A 20,817-nucleotide genomic window follows, 5' to 3' on the forward strand; every position below is an offset into this window, starting at 1 on the left:
TTTCACCATGTTGGCCAGGCTGGTCTTGAACTCCTGACCTCAGGTGATCCGCCTGCCTCGGCCTGCCAAAGTGCTGGGATTATAGGCGTGAGCCACTGCGCCTGGCCAAAAGTGGCATGTTCTTTACTGGGCTTCCCCCAAACCCTAGCAGTCTCAGCAGAGGCACATCTAAGCAGCCTACAATTAAATTAGAGAACTGGACCTCCCAACAAATAGAAATAACACATAATTCATTTTAGGTCTAACAGCAAATAGAGACAACACATAATTCATTATAAGTCTAGCAGTGAAGTGATGGGATTTCAAAAAAAGTTATGTTCTTTCCATCTGTAGCTAAAATATTTACACGGGGCCCTGGTCATATGCAAGTGGTGGTTTACAGAGCACAGCTTGTTCAAACCAAACAGTTGCTCTGTTCCCGCTTTTGGAAACTTGTCAAGGAATCAGTGTTTACTTAGACAACTTGGGCCCCAAGCGGCCCTTGTGTAGACTGAATTCAATCCAAGGAGAAGCCAAGGCCCGGGAACATTCCTCCTTCTCCCCTGACCATTGAACCGCAGACCTCTCAGTTCTCCAGGGCCCTCTCGAAAGCATCCGGTTCAGTCTCTGGTCAACCATCCAGTGCCCAGACTAGACAACGGAGACTAAGTCCTTTTTCAGAATTCCCAGGCTGGGCGCGGTGGCTCACACCTGTAATCCTAGCACTTTGGGAGGCCAAGGCGGGTGAATCATGAGGTCAGGAGTTCAAGACCAGCCTGGCCAAGATAATGAAACCAAAAATACAAAAATTAGCTGGGCGTGGTGGTGGGTGCCTGTAATACCAGCTCCTCAGGAGACTGAGGCAGAGAATTGCTTGAACCCAGGAGGCAGAGGTTGCAGTGAGCCAAAATCGTGCCACTATACTCCAGCCTGGGTGACAGAGCAAGACTCAGTCTCAAAAGAAAAAAAAAAAAAATACTGAGCACAGTAGCTCACGCCTGTAATCCCACTACTTTGGGAGGCTGAGACGGGCAGATCACAAGGTCAGGAGATAGAGACCATCCTGGCTAACATGGTGAAACCCCGTCTCTACTAAAAATACAAAAAATTAGCCAGGCGTCCCGGCTACTGGGGAGGCTGAGGCGGGAGAATAGTGTGAACCCGGGAGGCGGAGCTTGCAGTGAGCCGAGATTGCGCCACTGCACTCCACCCTGGCTAACAGAGAGAGACTCTGTCTCAACAACAACAAGAATTGGCCCCTTCGCGCCCAACCTTTTGAGTAATCGTGTGCGTGAACGTCTCATTTATTTAACTCCCAAAGAGAGAGCTTCAGCTTCAGGGAAAAGGATTTGATGTTTAATACGTGAGTGACTTGAATTAGTCTAGAGCATAGTTCAGGAGGTGGGCCAGCTGTGGGAAACTGGCCACAGAGAACCTAGGAAGGTCAAGTCTGAGTGTTCAAGAAACACGATCTGCTATTTCTACCCAAAGCAAGAAAACAAGCCCTATGTTATTGAAGAACAGTGGAGGTACAAGTGCGAACATCAACAATTGTGCACATAAAAAGCACATACGGCCGGGCGCGGTGGCTCACGCCTGTAATCCCAGCACTTTAGGAGGCCGAGGCAGGTGGATCGCTGGATTCCAGGAGTTGAAGACCAGCCTGAGCAACAAGGTGAAACTGCATCTCTACAAAAAATACAAAAAGTAGCCGGGCACGGTGGCATGAGCCTGTAGTGCCAGCTACTCAGGAGAGATGACTGTTTGTGCCTGGGAGGTCGAGGCTGTAGTGAGCCATAATTGTACCACTGCACTCCAGCCTGGGTGACAGAGCGAGACCCTATTTCACAAGAGAAAAAAAAAAAAAAAAAAAAAAAGCACATGCCACAGTACCTAGGCCCTGAATAAAAGGTAGTAGTAATTGTTATTATTGTTCTCGTTGAGATAACTTGGAAAATTAATGTATTAGTCCATTTTCACACTGCTGTAAAGCAGCACTTGAGACTGGGTAATTTATGAAGAAAAGGGGTTTAATTGACTCACAGCTCTGCAGGCTTAACAGGAATCATGGCTTGGAGGCCTCAGGAAACTTACAATCATGGCAGAAGGCGAAGGGGAAGCAAGGACCCTCTTTGCATGATGGCAGAACAGACAGAACAAAGGGAAAAGGGCCATACACTTTTAAAACTCAGATCTCATAAGAATTCATCCACTATCACAAGAACAGCAAGGGGGAATTCCACCACCACGATCCAATCACCTCCTACCAGGTCCCTCCCCTGACACGTGGGGATGACAATGCAACATGAGATTTGGGGGAGGACACAGCCAAACCACATCAACTAATGAGATCAGCACGTGGGTATGTCCCGTGGGAATTATACCGACAGAATTAATTCAGTTAATAGTAGTTTCTGTCTGTCCTATCCTTTTACTTGGTGACTGCCTTTCTCTGATCTTAGGTGGTTCTTTTTTTTTTTTGAGACAGAGTCTTGCTCTGTCACCCAGGCTGGAGTGCAATGGCACGATCTCGACTCACTGCAACCTCCGCCTCCTCGGTTCAAGCAATTCTCCTGCCTCAGCCTCCCGAGTAGCTGTGATTACAGGAGACTACCACCACACCCGGGTAATTTTTGTATTTTTAGTAGAGACGGGGTTTCACTATGTTGGTCATGCCGGTCTTGAACTCCTGACCTCATGATCTGCCTGCCTTGGCCTCCCAAAGTGCTGGGATTACAGGCGTGAGCCACCGTGCCTGGCCTGATCTTAGGTGGTTCTAAGGGGAACTGAAATTTACAATCTTGAAAAACAATGGAGGTACAAGTGTGAACATCAACCAATAGTGCACATAAAAAGCACATGAGGCTGGGCTTGGTGGCTCACACCTGTAATCCTAGCACTTTAGGAGGCCAAGGCAGGTGGATCGCTGGAGTCCATCCCCACCCAAATCTCCTGTTGGTCTCCTGGACTCCAACAATCCACCTGCCTTGACCTCTCAAAGTGCTAGAATTACAGGTGTCAGTCACCAAGCCTGTAATTTTTTTATGCTATTGTTGTGTGCTTTTTATGCTATTGTTGATGCTCACACTTGGACCTTCACTGTTCTTCAAGATTGTAAGTTTCCTGAGTCACTGTCTACCAGTACGGTGGTGGACAATGACCTGGGACAGACCAGTCATAGTAGCCAAACTTTTCATCCAATATGGCTGGTCCTACGGATAGGCTTGTTATTCAAGAAGGGCCAATCAGAATCCTTCTATGAGATTGGGAATCTCCCAGGAGGCAAGTTAATATAATAGAGGAAGCATGAGCTTTGCTAACTGGAGCTATGGATTCTGGCTCATGGAGTTGGGCAAGTTTCTTTACTTCTTTGAAGATTAACTGAGATAAAATAGAGTGCTTGGCACAGAGTAGACATCAGTAAGTGGCTCCTGTCGATAACCTTTATAATAAAAAGCACTACTCTAATTAACCTTCCTCAGTGTTCCACCCTGCCCGATCAACCTTTGCTCTGTAAAGCTCCTCTAAAAAGCTATAATTGGGAGACCTACCTTTTAGTGGGAAGGGCCATACTTAATTTTCCCTGACCCTTGAGCTTTCCAGAGAGCAGAGAAGGGATGAGAGAGTCAAATCTCAGAATGGAAAGGTCAATGTCCAGTCCCTCCACTGATGACAAGGAACTGGGGAATCTTTCATTCAGTTAGAATTCTAAAAACGGTCTTCAGCCTAGATGCTAGAACATTGCGGCCTCATAGAACTTCCTTCTCTGATGGAAATATTTATATCTGTTGTCTACCAGAGTAACCACAAGCTACATGTGACCACTGAGCATTTGGAAAAGGACTAGTGGAACTGAGGCACTGAATTATTTATTTATTTAAATTAATTGACATTTAGATATCCACACGTGGCAATGGCTACCATATTGAACAGAGCAGCTCCAGATTGGAGCATGGCATTAGCAGACAGGCACAGAAGTAGATGAGAATAATAGCCAGTGTTTGCTTGGGCAGGAAAGGTTACTACGGCTTAGAAGCAGGTGAGTCTCCAGGTTTAGAGAGGTACTAAAGAACAGCCATCTGGACAGGCGCAGTGGCTCACGCCTGTAATCCCAACACTTTGGGAGGTCAAGGCAGGCCGATTATTTGAGGTCAAGAGTTTGAGACCAGCCTGGTCAACATAGTGAAACTCCATTTCTGCAAAAATACAAAAATTAGCCAGGCATGGTGGCACGTGCCTATAATCTCAGCTGCTCAGGAGACTGAGACAGGAGAATCACTTGAACCAGGAGATGGAGGTTGCAGTGAGCTGAGATTGTACCATTGCACTCCAACCTGGGCAACAAGAGCAACACTCTGTCTCAAAAAAAAAAAAAAAAAAAAAAAAAATTGCCAATGCTCACTATGTTGCAAGTTGTCACGGTGGAGTATTGGGGAAAGTTTTCAATTAGCAATAATCATGCCTTGGATAATAATCATTGGCTATGATACTGCCACAGCACAAAACTTCTTGTGTTTTGTTTTGTTTTGTTTTGTTTGTTTTTTTGAGAGAGTCTCACTCTGTCACCCAGGCTGGAGTACAGTGGCGCGATCTCTGCTCACTGCAATCTCCGCCTCCTGGGTTCAAGCAATTCTCCTGCCTCAGCCTCCCGAGTAGTTAGGATTGCAGGCGCCCACTACCATGCCTGGTTAATTGTTTTTGTATTTTTGTTAGAGACGGTTTCACCATGTTGGCCAGGTTGGTTTCAAACTCCTGACCTCAGGTGATCCACTCACTTTGGCCTCCCAAAATGCTAGGATTATAGGCATGAGCCATCACACCCAGCCCCTTGCATCATTATTAGTCACTGCAATAGTCTACTGACTACACTCACTATAAATCACGTAACCATCCTCAAGTTTTGTATTTTTTAGGATGTTTCCAATTTTTTTCAGAGTGACGCTAGGATGGGTGCCACATAACTTCCCCTGCACCCCCATCATTTTTGTAAGGCAGAAGGAGCATGAGTTTTGAGGGCAGATAGACCAGGGTTAAAATCTTGGGCATTCATTACTTAGTAGCCACATGACCCCTGACAAGATCATTCCTTTCCTTTTCTTTTCTTTTCTTTTCTTTTCTTTTTTCTTTTCTTTTTTTTCCTTTCCTTTCCTTTCCTTTCCTTTCCTTTCCTTTCCTTTCCTTTCCTTTCCTTTCCTTTTCCTTTTCCTTTCTTTTCTTTTCTTTTCTTTTCTTTCTGTCTCTCTCTGTCTTTGTTTTTTTCTTTCTTTTTTTCCTCTTGATACTGTCGCCCAGGCTGGAGTGCAGTGATATGATCTCGGCTCACTGCAATCTCCACTTCCCAGGTTCAAGCAATTCTCTTGCCTCAGCCTCCTGAGTAGTTGGGACTACAGGCACGTGCCACCACATCCAGCTAATTTTTGTATTTTTAGTAGAGATGGGGTTTCCCTATGTTGGCCAGGCTGGTCTGGAACTCCTGACCTCAAGTGATCTGCCCGCTTCAGCCTCCCAAAGTGCTGGGATTACAGGCATGAGCCACCAAGCCCAGCCCACAAGAGAGCATTCATTTTTCAGAGCCTCAACTTTTTCATCTATAAAATAGGAATAATACTACCTGCTTTTCCTGGTTGTTATCAGAGCTGGACATTTATAAATTGCCTCTCACACCACCCAGTACCATGGAAATCTTTAATGAATTACAACTAACGCTATTATAGTGTTTGTTTTGTTTTGTTTTGTTTAGACACGCTATCACCCAGGCTGGAGTGCAGTAGTGCCATCACAGCTAACTGCAGCCTCAAACTCCTGGACTCAAGCAATCCTCCTGCCTCAGCCTCTCCAATGGCTGGGACTGTAGGCATGCCACCATGCCCAGCTAATTTAAAAATTTTTATTTTGTATGGATGGTGTCTCACTATGTTGCCCAGGTTGGTCTTGAACTCCTAGTGTCAGAGGCATTTGAACAAGGACAAGTCCATCTTGAATAGGGGCTGGGTAAAATAAGGCTGAGACCTACTGGGCTACATTCCCAGAAGGTTAGGCATTCTTAGTCACAGGATGAGATAAGAGGTCAGCACAAGACACAGGTCATGAACACCCTGCTGATAAAACAGGATGTGGTAAAGAAACCGGCCAAAACCCACCAAAACCAAAATGGTGATGAAAGTGACTTCTGGTTGTCCTCACTGCTCATAATATGCTAATTATAATGCATTAGTGTGCTAAAAGACAGTCCCACCAGCTCCATGACAGTTTACAAATGCCATGGCAATGTTCTGAAGTTATCCTTTATGATCTAAAAAGGGAAGGAATGCTCAATTCCTGGAAATCCCCATCCTTTTCCCAGAAAATTCATGAATAATCCACCCCTTGTTTAGCATATGGTCAAGAAATAACTATAAGTACACTCAGTTGCGCAGCACATACCACTGCTCTGCCTATGGAGTAGCCATTCTTTTATTCTTTTATTTTCTTAATAAAGTTGCTTTCACTTCACTCTATGAACTTGCCCTGAATTCTTTCTTGCACAAGATCCAAGAACCCTCTCTTGGGGTCTGGATTGGGACTCCTTTCTGGTAACACTGGTCTCAAGTGATCCTCCTGCCTCAGCCTCCCAAAGTGTTGGGATTATAGGTGTCAGGCACCGCACCTGGCCTAGTTTTTTAAAAAATCATAATCATTTTTGGCCTGGCGTGGTAGCTCACACGTGTAATCTCAGCACTTTGGGAGGCCGAGACAGGTGGATCATGAGGTCAGGAGATTGAGATCATCCTAGCTAACATGGTGAAACCCCGTCTGTGCTAAAAAAAAAAAAAAAAGTACAAAAAAATTAGCCTGGCGTGGTGGCGGGCACCTGTAGTCCCATCTACTCAGGAGGCTGAGGCAGGAGAATGGCGTGAACCCGGGAGGCGGAGCTTGCAGTGAGCTGAGACTGCGCCACGAGCTCCAGCCTGGGCGACAGAGCGAGACTCCGTCTCAAAAAAAAAAAAAAAAAAGAAAATCATTTTTAGGAAGTTCAATTTCAAGAACTTCTCTGTTTCAAGATTTCCCGATTTGTTTGTGCTAACAGGTCTCATGGCCCATCTCTTCTGATTGGATCAGAATCCCTGACAGCTTAGAGGCTGGCAGGCCCAGAGTCCTCAAGGCATGAGAGAAGAGAGGGCTGTGGGGAACTTAAAGGAAGCATCACAGGAAGCCGCAGGTGGGCGGGAGGGGGATTCCTCCTGCTCCTACTAACCAAATGCACAGTCCTCCCCTCAAGCTTGCTTCTCCTCTGAGCTCTTTTGCAACCGTGGTGATGGGTGGGGGAGACCGAGAATGGAGAACGTCACAATGGTGGGAGAGGATGGGGTGGTGGAGCCGGAGGTTGGAAGAATCAGGAGGAACCCCTGTGTTTTCCCTCCAGAGGTGGCATCCCTGGGGTGGTAGATAAGGCATTGTGTTTGGAATTCAGCCCCATGGGTGTAGGTAGCTGGGGTTCTAGTCCCTCCTGAGCCACCTTCAACAAATTACTATACCCCCGTTAGTCCTGTTTTCCTTGTCAGTTAAATGGCCAAGCTAATAATAACGTCCACACAGAATTGGGAAGTTCAAATAATAAACAATAGCGCTGTCCCCAGGCATGGAGCAAATACTGCTTGCCAGGTCCTGGGCTGAGTAATTCCCAAGCATGACTTCATCCGATCCTCACAACAGGCCCCAAAAGTAGGTGTTATTGATTCCATTTTACAAGGAGGAATGCAGGACTTGGAGAGGGGAAGGCTCCTTCCCATGCACCTCCCTGCTTTGTAAACTGGAAAGTCCTGGGTTGTTGTAATTTGTAGTTATGAATCTCTGGAGTTCTCAGCTCATTCTCTGGAGATTTGTGCTAGAAAGTTCTAGAAGTTTGCAGAGTTTATGAAATAAATTGATTTGACATGTATTTGTTGAACACTTTGCTATGGTCTGAATGTTTTTGTGTCCCTAATATTCATATGTTAAAATCTTCACTTCCAAGGTATTAGGAGGTGGGCATTTGGGGAAGTGATTAGGGCATGAGAGTGGAGAACTCAGGATTGGGATCAGTGTGCTAATGAAAGAGACCACAGGGCACTAGCCACTCCTTCCACCATGTGGGGACACAGTGAGAAGGCACCACCTGTGAACTAGGAACAGGGCATTCGCCAGACACCAAATCTGCTGGCGCCATGATCTTGGACTTGCCAGCCTCCAGAACTGTGAGTAGTAAATTTCTGCTGTTTATAAGACGCTCAGTCAATGATAGTTTGTTATAATAGCCCAAATAGACCAACACGTCTGCTGTGTGCTAGAAGTGGTTCTAGGTGCTTGGGATTCAGCAATGAACATCATAAAGCACCCTCAAAGAGGATACATTTTTGCATGCAAAGACTGAAAAATCAGCAACAAAGAAATATAAAATAAGACAAGGTAAGGGGGTAGTGCAATTTTTTGTTCAATGGTCAGAGAAGGAGGTTGTGCTCACTACTGTGACAAGATGGAAGCTGTGCTCACCACTTGTATTATAGTGTACAAGAATGTAATCTCCATAAGGACAGGGCCCTGGGATTTTGTTTCCCTTACAGCTCCAGTCCCTAGCACAAGTTCTGGTTTCTAGTAGGTGCTCAATAAATATTCGTTGAATGAATGAATGAACAAATAGCCTCAGTCTCAGATCTGCCAGAGAAATGTCCATTTTAGGGTAGGCATGGGATTTTGAATTCACCTCCTATGAGCTAACATTTACGGAGAAACTTGCGTGCCCCAGGCACTGTGCCAGCCTCCATGGCTGAGCATCTTCACTAGAGAAGATAGTGGTGCTTGCAATTTAGTGGCCTAGAAGAGAAGGCAGCAAAGAGAAGAAGGGAAGAACAGGAGTTAAGTGCTAAGAGGAAGCATTTCAGGGTCAGCAAAGAATTCAGCAAGCATATTGCCTGACATTTTTTTTCTTGATGCAAAAAATAGCTAGTTCTGCTTTTTGGACTGGGGCTCGCTGATTCAGGGGTTCAAAGAGAATAGCATGAGGATAGGAGCAGTAAATGTCATCTGCAGCAGATGGTGATGCTCCAGAGACAGAACGTGGCCTTGAAGATGCTTCCCTCCACCACCTCTGGCCCAAGAATCAAGGTCGAGGGCAGGCAACCAAGCTCAGCTCCCCGGGGTCCCCATTCCAGCCTCTCAACTAGGCCAACCCTTCCCAAGAACATCACCCTTGTTCCACCCGCTTGGACTCCACACCAGGCTCAGTGGAGTCTCAGAGTCCAAGGGTGTGAGAAGAATAATCCCAGCATCTGTTATTAACCATCATTTCTATTTTTTTGGCTTCGCTTTCTCTTTGGCCCTGAGAACACTGGGTCAGTGCTTCTTTGAGTACAAAACGACTGATTTGCCAGGTCTTTGTTCAGACTCACAAAAGAAGTGGATGATTATTACAAGAACAGATTTTGCATTCCATATTTACCCCAGATGACATTGCCTTGATCCCTAAAATAACTCCAGATCGCCTGGGTGGAACTTGCTTGTTCCTTTTCATCTTGCTATTTTGCAATTGTTTATGGAGAACATCACCATAGTGATATTATCAGAGGCAGGGCAGAATGAAACTCCAAACTCCGGGTTGTTATTGGTTTTTCCTTTGTACCTGGGAACATGACTTTTTCAACCCAAACCTTCTCTTTGATTTCTTATAAGCATTACAGTTCTCAGTTCCAACTCAGCCAGCATCACTTTCTGACTCATCCCCAGCAGTTAAAACCACAGAGATGGTCCACACTGGAATGAGGGATGGAAGTGCTTGGGTTGAGTTTCCAAATTGGAAACCGTATTTACCAGAAATCCTCTTTCCTTCAGATAAGATTGGGGTCAAAGTACTAGAGTGTTGAAAGAGGCACTAAATAAACTAAGAATCTAAAGGACCTTCAGTGTTTGGGCCAAGGAACATGGTGATAGAGTTCAACAAATAAACACAGCTGGCGTAGGGAGAGCCTGTAGCAAACACTTATCTTCTTGATTTTTTTTTTTTTTTTGGTCATAATTGTCAACTTGGCCCAAAGCCTTTATTATAGCATTCTCATACACTGCTGCCAGGGGTGTGTATTTGTACAACTTTCTAATGAAATTTGGCAGTGAATATAGCAAAGCCTTGACAATGTAGCTCTTCCTTAGATGCAAAATTCTACTTGTGGGTGCTAAAAAAATAATTAGGGAGATGAGCAGAAGGATACATACAAAAATGTTTATTGCTAATGATGGTGAAAAACTGGAAACAATCAAACCGTACAACATTAGGAAATTACTTTTAAAAAATCAAAATCCAGGCCTGGTGCAGTGGCTCATGCCTATAATCCCAGTACTTTGAGAGGCTGAGGTGGGAGAAGCACTTGAACCAAGGAGTTTGAGACCAGCCTAGGCAACACAGTGGGACCCTGTCTCTACAAAAAATTTTTAAAAAGTAAAACAAACAAAAAAAAATTCATGATATCCGCTCCATGCAATGGATACTGAGCCACTATTAAAAATTTTGCCAGCTGGGCGTGGTGGCTCACGCCTGTAATCCCAGCACTTTTGGAGGCCAAGGTGGGCAGATCACGTGAGGTCAGGAGTTTGAGACCAGCCTGGCCAACATGGTGAAACTCTGTCTCTACTAAAAATACAAAAATCAGTCGGGTGCAGGAGTGGGCATCTATAATCCCAGCTACCTGGAGGGCTGTGGCAGGGGAATCGCTTGAACCTGGGAGGCAGAGGTTGCAATAAGCCGAGATACCACCACCACACTCCAGCCTGGGTGACAAAGCAAGACTCTGTCTCAAGAAAAAAAAGACCACGCACAGTGGCTCATGCCCTTAATCCCAGCACTTTGGGAGGCCGAGGTGGGTAGATCACAAGGTCAGGAGTTCGAGACCAGTCTAGCCAGTATGGTGAAACCCTGTCTCTACTAAAAATACAAAAATTAGCCAAGCACGGTGACAGGCGCCTGTAGTCCTAGCTACTTGGGAGGCTGAGGCAGGAGAATCGCTTTAACCTGGGAGGTGGAGGTTGCAATGAGCTGAGATGGCACCACTGCACTCCAACCTGGTGACAGAGTGAGACTCCATCTCAAAAAGAAAAAGAAAAAGTAAAAGCCACAGAAGAATCTTTAATAATGTGTAAAATATTTGCAATGTGTTATCAAGTGAGAAAAAAGCAGGTTACAAATATAGATGTGCGGTGTGATCTCATTTTTATAAAATATGTATATATGTGCAATAAAAAAGATTAGAAGGATAGATTCAAAAAGATGAAAGTATTTCTTGGGAATTTTCTTTTTTGGTGCTTTTGTTTATAATTTTTCTACAATGGGCACATATTTCTTTTTTTCTTTCTTTTTTTTTGAAACGGAGTCTTGCTCTGTCACCTAGGCTGGAGGGCAGTGGCGACATCTTGGCTCACTGCAACCTCTACCTCCTGGGTTCAAGCAATTTTCCTGTCTCACCCTCCTGAGTAGCTGGGATTACAGGTGTGTGCCACCACACCTGGATAATTTTTGTATTTTTAGTAGAGATAGGGTTTCCCCATGTTGGCCAAGCTGGTCTTGATCTCCTGACCTCAGGTGATCAACTGCCCGCCTTGGCCTCCCAAAGTACTGACATTACAGGCATGAGCCACCGTGCTCGACCTTTTTTTTTGAAATCGAGTTTCCCTCTGTCGCCCAGGCTGGAGCACAGCACGTGATCTCAGCTCACTACAACCTCTGCCTCCCAGCTTCAAGCAATTCTCTGCCTCAGCCTCCTGAGTAGCTGGGACTACAGGCATGTGCCACCATGCCTGGCTAATTTTTGTATTTTTAGTAGAGACGGGGTTTCACCATGTTGACCAGGCTGGTCTTGAACTCCTGGCCTCAAGTAATCCACTACTTTGGCCTCCCAAAGTGCTAGGATTACAGGCATAAGCCTCCATGCCTGGCCACTGTAATGGGCATGTATTTCTGTAGTGAGATGTTTAAAATGCTATTTTTCAAAAAAATAATAAGTTGTCAAGTTTGGTTTTTTTTTTTCCCCATAAAGAAAGAGCTTAACAGACACGAGGCTGACCATGCCATGTGGGAGATGGAGTTAGTACTCAAATCATCTCCTCCAAAGTTCTAGGTTAGGAGTTTTTCAAACGCAGTTTGGGGAAAGAGGGGAGGGGTCAGGTAACTGGGGCTTGTTGCTGATTGGTTGGGGCGGAGATGAAATCACAGGGAGTCTAAACTGTCCTCCTGTGAGCTGAATTGCTTCTGGGTGAGGCCACAGGAGTGGGGTTGGCAGGTCCAGGTGGAGCCATGGGCGTCAGACATGCAAAAACCCACAGGTCAGGAACCCTATACAGGAACTGGGTGACAAGGTATGAGGCCAGCTTTCCTGAGGAGTTTCATTGGCTCTATAAGTCAACTCTGATTTCTTAAAACAGTCCGTTTGTATTTGAAAGCCTGCCATTCCAGTCAAAACCTTGATAAAACAACCAGTGTCTCCAATTGCATCAGTTCCGCAGGCTTACCAGGAAGCATGACTAGGAGGCCTCAGGAAACTTACAATCACGGCAGAAGGTGAAGGGGAAGCAAGTACGTCTTACCATGGCGGAGCAGGGGAGACAGTGTGTCAGGCCTTTTAAAATAATTTTGGCCAGGAGCAGTGGTTCATGCCAGTAATCCCAGCACTTTGGGAGGCCAAGACGGGCGGATCACTTGAGGTCAGGAGTTTGAGACCAGCCTGGCCAACATGGTGAAAACTTGTCTGTACTAAAAATACAAAAATCAGCCAGGCGTGGTGGCACGTGTCTGTAGTCCTAGGTACTCAGGAGGCTGAGGCATGAGAATCGCTTGAACCCAGGAGGTGGAGGTTGCAGGGAGCGGAGATTGCGCCATTGCACTGTAGCTCAGGTCAACAGCAGCGAGACTCCATCTAAAAAAAAAAAAAAAGGCCCAGCACGGTGGCTCATGCCTGTAATCCCAGCACTTTGGGAAGCTGAGGCGGGTGGGTCACCTGAGGTCAGGAGTTCGAGGCCAGCCTGGCCAACATGATGAAGCCCTGTTTCTACTAAAAAATCCAAAAATTAGCTGGGCATGGTGGCGGGTGCCTGTAATCTCAGTTACTCGGGAGACTGAGGCAGAAGAATTACTGGCACTTGGGAGGCAGAGGTTGCAGTGAGCCAATATCGCGCCATTGCACTCCAGCCTTGGCCAACAACAGCGAGACTCCATCTTAAAACACACACACACACACACACACACACACACACACAAACCTCACAGCAATTGTATGAGATAGGTATCGCGCTCTCCAGTTAAAGAAGGGAAAAGTAGGTATAGAAGGAGGTTTTAGTCACCTGCTCCTTCAACGTTTCAGGGAGGAGGTAGATGCAGTTATTCAGATAAGAGAGGCATAGAGCTTCTCAGACTAAATAGTTAAGATAGGAAGGTACAAGTGGATGGAGAACGAAGAGTTACAAAAGCCTTTTACCTAGACCAGTAAACATTCAGGTTGCAAGCTGGAGAAAATGATAATAATTTTAACTACCCTCCTTTGAGCGCTTGGGGATGATGTTGACAAAAAATGAAGATTACGGGGTGTCATTATATTCAGCCTCACTGGCTTGTGGGAAGTGGTGGAAGTTCTGTAGCAATACATAGCACCGATGAGCCAGAGAGTAAATTACACAGAAGTCCAGAGTCTATTATCATTATGATCATCACTCAAAACATCTAAACACCTCTGTGTTTGGGATAAGGTAGAGGAGTGAAAGTGCATAGGCTGTGGAACCAGACAGACCTCCATTGAAATCCTGGCTTACCATGTATTAAGAGCTAGGTGATCTTTGTCCAGCTTCACCAGCTTGACGTTGAGATCCCTGTGGCACCTTCACACTTTTATGGAAATCCTGCGTCGATTTTTGTTTTTTTTTGTTTTGTTTTGTTTTGTTTTTTTGAGACGGAGTCTCGCTCTGTCGCCCAGGCTGGAGTGCCGTGGCGCAATCTCGGCTCACTGCAACCTCCACCTACTCCCAGGTTCAAGCTACTCTCTTGCCTCAGCCTCCCAAGTAGCTGGGACTACAGGCGCCCGCCACCACGTCCAGCTAATTTTTTTTTTTTTTGTATTTTTAGTAGAGACGGGGTTTCACCATGTTAGGCAGGATGGTCTCGATCTCCTGACCTTGTGATCCACCTACCTCGGCCTCCCAAAGTTCTGGGATTACAGGCGTGAGCCACCACACCTGGCTGAAATCCTGCTTCGATTTATTATCCCAAACATTTCCTGTTATATTGAAAGCTATCATAGGAGCTCTTCAGACCTGAATTCGTTGGGGGTAATTATAGCTGCTGGAACAAAGAAATCCCAACTTTGAGTGGCTTGCTGCTACGATAATGGTTTACTCGCCCCCAAAGGCACAGTCTGGTTGGGTGTTTTCAGTGACTATCGTGGAAAGAGACACAGGCTTCTTCCATCTTGGAGTCCTCCCTTAGGTCCTCTGCATTCAATTTACTGATGAACAAAGAAAGAGTATGCGGCAGGACACAAGGGCCATTTTATGTCCCTGCCTGGAGATGGCACATGTCACTGCCGCCCATATTCCATTAGTTAAAACATAGTCACGTGACCATGTGACTATGTTTGTGCCCAGGAAGAGGAAATGGAAAAGGTAGCCATATAGCTTATTAATGCTAGCATACCTGTATCAGTTGCAGGTAATTGAGGTAGAGAATGAAAGGTCATTAAGATTAAAGCCCTTGCTGTGCACAGTGGCTCTCCCAACACTTCAGGAGGCTGAGGCAGGAGGATTGCTTGAGTCCAGGAGTTTGAGACCAGCTTGGGCAACATAGGAAGATCCTGTCTCTACAAAAAATTAAAAGATTAGTGGGGCATGGTGGTGCATGCCTGTCGTTCCAGCTACTCTGGAGGCTGAGGCAGGAGGATCGCTTCGATCAGGAGGTGGAGGCTGCAGTGAGCTATGCTCATGCCACTGTACTCCAGCCTGAGCAACAAAGTAAGACCCTGTTTCAAAAAAAAAAAAAGAGAAAGAAAAGATAAAGCCCAAGAGAACTGCAATGGCAGTTGTCCAAGCAATGGTGTGTGACAGACAGAAATCACTAGGAGTTAAGCTTTTCTTGACAGATATGGATTCTAAGCTGGGCCAGATCTTATAGCATCTTAGATCACATATGTATGATCCAGTCTGGCAGTTTTAAGCTGTAAAGAGGCAGCACCTATGAAATAGGCCCTATCACCATTGACATTGCTCTGGGCCTCTCTGCTCAATCATCCTAACTCTCTGTGCCCCTCAGTTTCCCCCTTTGCATTTTGTTCCCAATCTGCCAAGCTTCAGGCTTGGTGATTCATTTTCCCCACTCCTAGTCTCACTTTATACTGCTGGACCAGATACTCAACATCACTTCTCTGACCTCTGTTTTTCTTTCAGACTACAATCTAGAGTCTTTCTGACTACAGTGGCATTGATTGCCTTATTGATTACTTCCAATAAATAGGTCATCAGGTCTAGTCTGGTCCTGGGAGTTAAGAATCTCGACCAAGGTCCTTTTATGCTATACACTCTGTTCACTTGAACAAAAATATTAAGCTGATACATGTGTTTATTTACTTGGAAGGATTGAAACTTATAGACAGAATGCCTTTTCTTCCAAAAAATTTAATGTCCTGTGTATGTTTAAATAATGCTTTACATAGCTCTGAAATCTTTTTCTTAAATGGCATCTTTGGAAGAGCAGAATTTTCCTGTTTTCATCAAATACAATTTATCAAATTTTTTCTTTTTTAGTTAGTGCTTTTTGTATCTTAAGAAATCTTTCCTAACTAAATGTTGCAAAGATTTCTCATATGTTTTCTTTTAGAAGTTTTAGCTGTTTATGTTTATGTCTATGATCCATTCCATTAATGTTTCTTTATGGTGTGAGGTAAGGGTCAAGATTGTTTTTTTCCTAAATGGATCTTGGGAGGAGAAGGCAGAAGGATCCCTTGAGCCCAGGAGTTCAAGACCAGCATGGGCAACATAGTGAGACCTTGTCTCTACAAAAAATGCACACACACACACACAAATAGCTGGGCATCGCAGTGGCTCGTGCTTGTAATCCCAGCACTTTGGGAGGCCGAGGCAAGCAGGTTGCTTGAGTCCAGGAGTTTGAGACCAGCCTGGGCAACATAGTAAGACCTCAACTTTACTAAAAAAAATTAAAAATTAGCCACGTGTGGTGCCATGTGCCTATAGTCCCAACTATTTGGAAGGCTGAGGTGACAGGATTGCTTGAGCCTGGGAGGTCAAGGCTGTAGTGAGCAATGATTGTGCCACTGCACTCCAGCCTGGGTGACAGAGTGAGGCATTGACTCAAAAAAAAAAAAAAAAAAAAAAAAACTCAGTTTGTGAGTTTACACACAAAAATTTGCTGGGATTGTGATTTTAATTGCATTGCATTTATAGCACATTTTCAGGAGAATGAACGTCTTGATGATATTGAATCTTCCAATCCATAAATAGGGTACATCTATTGATCTAGATTTTTAATTTATCTTAGCAATGTTTTCTTGTTTTCAGGCCTTGCACATCTTTCATTAAATATATCCCTGAGTATTTTATATTTTCGATGTTATTATAAAGGTATTTAAATTTATTTTCCAATTGTTCATGGCTCTGCTCTTTTATTTCAGCCTTTGACTAGATTGTTCTCTAAGTCCTACCACTTTATCGGGTCCTAGGTCAGTTCTGCATCTGGTTTAGTTTCATTTGGAACACTGCAATGTCTGATTGGGAAGAGAGAGAGGAGCTTCGGAGAAGTAGAGGATGGCTGAGGTTTGCATCCTGGATGACTGGAGGTTCTCTGGCTCACAATATGACAGACTTCATTCATATTGTGCCATATCCCAGGTTCCATGCTAATCGTTAGTGATATGACTCACAGTCCCTGCCTCAAGGAGCCATAGCGCAGTAGGGATCGAGTGACAAGTGATCTGATAAGGTACACAAAGTATAGGTTTCCATGGGAACACAGAACAGGGGGTCCCAAACCCAGCTTTTGAGGGGAGTATCAGAGACTACTACCAGGAGAAGAGGGTGATTATGCTGAATCTAAAGGAAGAGTCAGCTTTAACACATTGTAGAGTCCAGCCCAACCCTGGTGGGTGACTGGCTGGCCAGCTTAATACACTAAACGTGAAGTCTCCCAAATATGCAAATAAAAACTGCAACAGCTGGCCTGCATGTGAGAGGCCCTTCCATGACTCTGACCAAGACCCCGCAGATGGTCAGGATGCAAATACTTCTGGTCCAGCAGAAGGCAGCTGTGAGTTCTCCCAGGTAGCTATTAGAAAAGCAAAAGCAAAAACCCTGAGATGATTGTGTCTAACCTCAGAGTAAAGTATCTTCTTGGCACTGAAGACTTTGGGGATGCATTAAAAAGAAGTGGATTGCTAGTGGTCTGTCCACCTCCCCACTCCCTGCTACATGTTCTTTCAAGATGTTGAAGGCTGGAAAAAGTTGATCTAAGCTGTCTAGCCGAGGCTGCCTCTTCTACAAACCACACAATTTTCTGTCTTCAAAGGAAATCAGCATTTTTTTTTTTTTTTTTGGCCTGTACTCAGTCCTGCTTAAGGTTTCAATGACTAGAAATTTCTGAGACCACAAAGAAGTCTGTTTCATTCACTTGCCCAAGATGCCTGTAACATCCATCTGTTTCTTTCTTTCTCTCTACTTTTCAGCAGCCCTTTCTCCTTTTGGTAACAGTATCCTGATTTCCCCCATCATCAGGGAAACAGTTTCCCTCCCTGATCATCAGGTCCCCGTCTGCCAGCTCCAGGGCTGAGGCCGCTGGTAACTAAAGAAATGAACATGGCTGAAATTGTCTAAGGAAAAAGGGCAAAGTTAGAGAAGGAAAGAAACTGCTACCACATCTCAAGGAACTCCATCGTTTAGTGGGTGTGTGGAGAAGGAGTCCGCAGAGAACCCAGAGAAGGAGCGTAGAGGTAGGATTAAGACCAGGAGAGTCACATGATGTCATGGAAGCCAATGGGAGAGTGCTTGCTTCAAGGAGGAAGGAAGTAGCCAAAGCACCAGATGCTACTGGGAAGTTACAGGAGGTGAGGATTGAAAATCGTGCATGTGGCCTGGCAAGGTGGCTCATGCCTGTGATCCCAGCATTATGGGAGGCGGGGATGGGAGGGGTGCTTCAGCCCATGAGTTTGAGACCAGCCTGGTCAACAAAGCGAGACCCTGCCTCAAAAAAAAAAATTTTTTTTAAAAGAAAGAAAGTTGTGCATGTGACCTTCAACACGAAAGTTATGGGTGACCTCAGAGCTATTTCAGTGGAGGAGTTATGAAAGAGAATAGGAGGTTAGGAAGTGGAGCAAGGAAACACAGACAATTCTCCAGCTGGGAAAGGGAGGAGTTGGCGGTAAGCTGGAAACGATGAGGAATTCACGTAAGTTTCTTTCTTTAAAAAAAAAAAATCAGAACACTTAGGCATGTTTAAAACCAGAGTAATCATTAGTTGAACAATCTGGGGAGAGACAGGATAATTGAAGTGTAAGGTTCTTGAGAAAATAAAATCCCCAAGAGGGAATATTGTTTACAGCATTTCCCAAACTCACTTGGTGGATCGCCTCTCTTCGGGCCAAGTTCATTTTGATTACTGTTCCACAGAAAGCACCATGGCCCAAATCAGGTCAAGGGCCCATCCGCAAACCAAACAGCATGGCCAAGGCTACACTTTGATTATGGCCAGAATCCTCTCCTCTAGAGCTGGGGGTGGGCTAAACTCCACCCAAACTAAATGTCTAAAAATGGGACAGGGTTAAGTTGTAGGAAAGAGAGGGTATTCATACCTGGGAGGCACCCCAGCCGTGACCTCGAAGCCAGCTGAATGATGGGGCAGATGGCCTTGCCATGTGGTGTTCCCTCCCTCTTGGAACTCTTGGTAACAAATATTCCTTTTTTTTTTTTTTTGAGACAGAGTCTCTCTGTCACCCAGGCTGGAGTGCAGTGGCGTGATCTTGGCTCACTGCAACCTCTGCCTCACAGGTTCAAGCAATTCTCATGCCTCAGCCTCCTGAGTAGCTGAGATTACAGATGCGCACCCCTACGCCCAGCTAGTTTAAGTATTTTAGTAGAGATGGGGTTTCACCATGTCGGCCAGGCTGGTCTCGAATTCATGACCTCAGGTGATCCACCCACCTCGGCCTCCCAAAGTTCTGGGATTACAGGCGAGAGCCACCATGTCCGGCCGGTAACAAAGATTCTTAAATTGAATCCCACTGAAACTTCAGTATATAGAGTTAGGATGTTCAGGCAATATGGCTAGCTGTAGAATTCAGTGTATTGAAGGGTTAAAATCTGGCTTATTCTAAGGGTTCTTGGGCATTTCTAAAGACACAGTAAAACACCTAAAACCACTTTAGTAACTTGAGAAGATGCCCAACTTAGGAAGCAGGCCCAGACCTGTTAGATGGGAGGTAATTTAGGAGCTAGGCAATCCCCAGCTCCTGGGATAACTGTGCATTTATTAACCCAATTAATAGATGTAATTGAAGAAGGAAAGACAGATGTTGGGCAACTACTGGGCAATGTCTGCTTTAATGGGTCCCATAGGAGCTGATTTGGCATAGGGTAGAAGGCTGTCTTTCAAGGACCTCGAGGTTGCTGCTTCTTTCCTCAGGTGATGGTATTATGTGGCTTGGGGCTTCCCTTCCACCTTGCCTCAATTCCGAAAATGCTTACGGGCACCTACCATGTGTAACTGCCATCCTACGTGCCGGGATATGGTAGCACTGCCTTTTGCAGCTTACAAAGCCCTTTCCTACCTATCTCAATCTGGTGATTCTGAGAACAGATTTTGACTCAGAAAGATCAAAGTGAGAATAAATCCATCCACGTATTATGTGTGACTTTAGGCAAGTCATTTCATCTCAGCCCCAACTTCTTCTATAAATTGGTCATAATAAAAGTTCTGGCCAGGCATGATGGCTCACACCTAAAATCCCAGCACTTTGGGAGGCTGAGGTGGGGGGATCGCTTGAGCCCAGGAGTTTGAGACCGCTCTGGGCAACATGGCAAAACCCTGTCTCTACAAAAAATATAAAAATTAGCCAGCGGTGGTGGCTCACACCTGTGGTACCAGCTACATGGGAGGCTGAGTTGGGAGGATTGCTTGAGCCTGGGAGGTGGAGGTTGCAGTAAGTCGAGACTGTGCATTCCAACCCAAGACCCTGTCTCCAAAAAAAAAAGTTCCTAGCTCAAAGGATGGTCAGGAGGAGTCTATAACACATGCAAAATACTTAGCGCATAGCAAGCACTCATGAAAAAGTAGCTGTACATTCTTTGTCTGTTTATTCACAAGACAATCTTATCCTGTTGATACTATTATCTTCGTTCACATACCTTCATTGAGCACTGATTATGTTCTAGGTGCTGAACACCTAGGTCCATAATGACCAAAAGAGGACTCAGATGCAGAAGAACAAGGTCCCAGAACTAAGCCTTCAGGAAAAGGAAGAACCATCAAAGAAAACTGAGGGGAAACCTTTCCACCTTGCCTCCATTCAGGAAATGCTTATGGGCACCTACTATGTGTAATTGCCATGCTATGTGCTGGGATGTGGTAGCCTTACTCATCTCAGGCAAGCCAAGAGAGGTACATGAAGGAGGAGAAGGCAGGAGTAAGATGAGGCTCCAAAGTGAGCACTGGCTTCTGCAACACCGAGTTCCCAGGCCAGCTTGAGTAGAGCAATGTCGCTTCCTGGGCAGGTCAGGGCAGAGGTCTGATCAGACTGACTTGAGGAGAAAATGGAGCAGGTGTAGAATCAACAACTGCAAATAATTTACAAGGTTTTG

At 45.2% G+C, this 20,817-nt stretch overlaps 1 non-coding gene across 1 annotated transcript; it reads right to left on the bottom strand.

Annotated features, from left to right (window-relative positions):
• Positions 1 to 4,349: 4,349 nt before the first annotated feature.
• Positions 4,350 to 4,486, bottom strand: LOC119626534 (U4 spliceosomal RNA). Its single transcript, XR_005242693.2, has one exon. It is a non-coding gene; the product is annotated as a U4 spliceosomal RNA (small nuclear RNA).
• Between the last annotated feature and the right edge of the window lie 16,331 nt (positions 4,487 to 20,817).

Source organism: Chlorocebus sabaeus, chromosome 20, assembly GCF_047675955.1.
Source record: "Chlorocebus sabaeus isolate Y175 chromosome 20, mChlSab1.0.hap1, whole genome shotgun sequence".
Taxonomy (NCBI): domain Eukaryota; kingdom Metazoa; phylum Chordata; class Mammalia; order Primates; family Cercopithecidae; genus Chlorocebus; species Chlorocebus sabaeus.